This window comes from Corylus avellana, unplaced genomic scaffold, assembly GCF_965113065.1.
Source record: "Corylus avellana unplaced genomic scaffold, dhCorAvel1.hap1.2 HAP1_SCAFFOLD_21, whole genome shotgun sequence".
Lineage (NCBI taxonomy): Eukaryota > Viridiplantae > Streptophyta > Magnoliopsida > Fagales > Betulaceae > Corylus > Corylus avellana.
In genome coordinates this window covers 223,136-225,000 of record NW_028290476.1, presented here as the reverse complement: position 1 = coordinate 225,000, position 1,865 = coordinate 223,136, and the positions used below count along the sequence as shown (strand labels likewise).

General features: G+C 47.9%; 1 non-coding gene across 1 annotated transcript; it reads right to left on the bottom strand.

The window, feature by feature from the left end:
• Positions 1-258: 258 nt before the first annotated feature.
• TRNAP-UGG (transfer RNA proline (anticodon UGG)) lies at positions 259-333 on the bottom strand. Its single transcript has one exon. It is a non-coding gene; the product is annotated as a tRNA-Pro (tRNA).
• Between the last annotated feature and the right edge of the window lie 1,532 nt (positions 334-1,865).

The window sequence follows — 1,865 nt, the reverse complement described above, 5'->3', positions numbered from 1 at the left end:
AGACTATCCAAGTCATCCACATTAGAATTTCTAAACCATTTGCCGACTGTGATATAATATATCAAAGATATAATCGATACTACGAATGGTTTCAACAACAACCAAAGAAGAATGCGCGACAGTAGATCACAGAAGAATCCATTGACAGATATAAGTTGGTTTTTCATTATAGTTTTTAAAAAGTGTGCGCTTTTCGTCTGCCTTCCTGACTACGGATAGGCTACAGGGCTTTGCACTTCGGCCCCTGAGAATACCACATCAAGGTGACAGGATTCGAACCTATGGCCCTCTGTACCCAAAACAGATGCGCTGACCAGACTGCGCTACACCTCGTCTCACCCCCCGGAGCATATAGATCCACCCGATCGATGAACACTTGCACCGAACTCGCCCATCCTTTTGGGCACAGGGACGCGAGAACCAATCCGAGTAATCAACCGCTTTTTTTATAAAATCTGCCTCCAGCAAGATAGGGCGACGCCAAAAAGCCGTATAGTGCAGGAGCGCTCACATTTTTTGGCTTCCTCTTTCACTTTCATTTCAAAATCCGGCTCGCTCCCAGCTACCTGTCCTTTGGACCCTTCGCCCGCTTAGAAGTGGATTCGAACCACTGACACAAGGATTTTCAGTCCTTTGCTCTAACCAGCTGAGCTACCTGAACCACTTTCCTAAAGTCTGTTTTCTTCATCGAATAGCGCCCTACCTTACCACTTGACTAGTAAGGGAAAAGCCCTTTACTAAGAAAATATATAGGGCTTTTTTCGCTTGTTCGTCAAGCTTTCGAGTAGCTCCTTCAGCTGCCGCCTAATCTCCCAACATGCTCAAGAACCGAGAGCCGCCCAGGGACTGGACGGCCGGAGGGAGCTTGCTTATAGAAAGAAGATAGGCCGGTCAAACAAAACAAAAACAACGCGTAACGGGCTTTCCGCTCCTAGTCACTAAGTAGTGCTATTCTGTCCTCCGGGGAATTCCACCAAGAGGTTCTTTCTTTCTCTCATGTAATTTCGCCCGCCCGTTCCACTTCCGTGCCGGAGGAAATGGGATTCGAACCCATGATACAATCTTCTTGTATGTCGATTTAGCAAACCAATGCCTTAAGCCACTCAGCCATACCTCCAAGTTGTTGATCGGAATTTGATGTGCCGGGTTTGGTTGGTTGCCCGAAGGGTTATCTGATCCGATCAACTGCGTAAGCCGTAGCGCGCTAGCGCGCGTACTCTTCCTCTATCTATGAGCGAGACTCTATCTAAATCTATGGATCTCCCCAGCGTCAAAGCGAGACTCCATCAAAATCTGCCACTCGTTGGGCGACGCCTTCTTTTCTATGAACACCCCACCACTGAATGATGAACTTTGCCAGTCTTCGCCTCCGACCCGACCAGGAGAGAACACAGGGTCAAGCCAAGCCCTTACCCGCCTGAATTGAATTCATATCTCCTTCGTCTGGTCGAGAAGGGGGATAGCCCGGGGAACTGGACTGTGACTCTTCTATTATTACATTACAGAGAAGTCCATTCTCGTCATGATCGATCCACGTCCTACCGTAGTGCCCGGAGAACCAGGCTTGCTTAGCTTACAAAGCTAGCTTACTAAGGCGAAGGAATTTATCGTTGATTGCACGAGCTAGCTGGAAGAAAGAAGGAATAAGGCAATCCAGCCGTTTTCTTGCTTGGTGCGCTAGTGCGCCTGACTTATAAGTAGGCGTTTTCTTGCTTCCATCCGCCTATCAGCTCTTTTTAACTGGCCTGAAGCTTAAAGACAAATGGCCATAGAGAGCGATGAACTCATCAGACAGCTGCCAGCTAGCCTTGCACTTCCTTATTCACTCTTGAACTACAAGAATGCTAGACTGAAGACCGTCATGC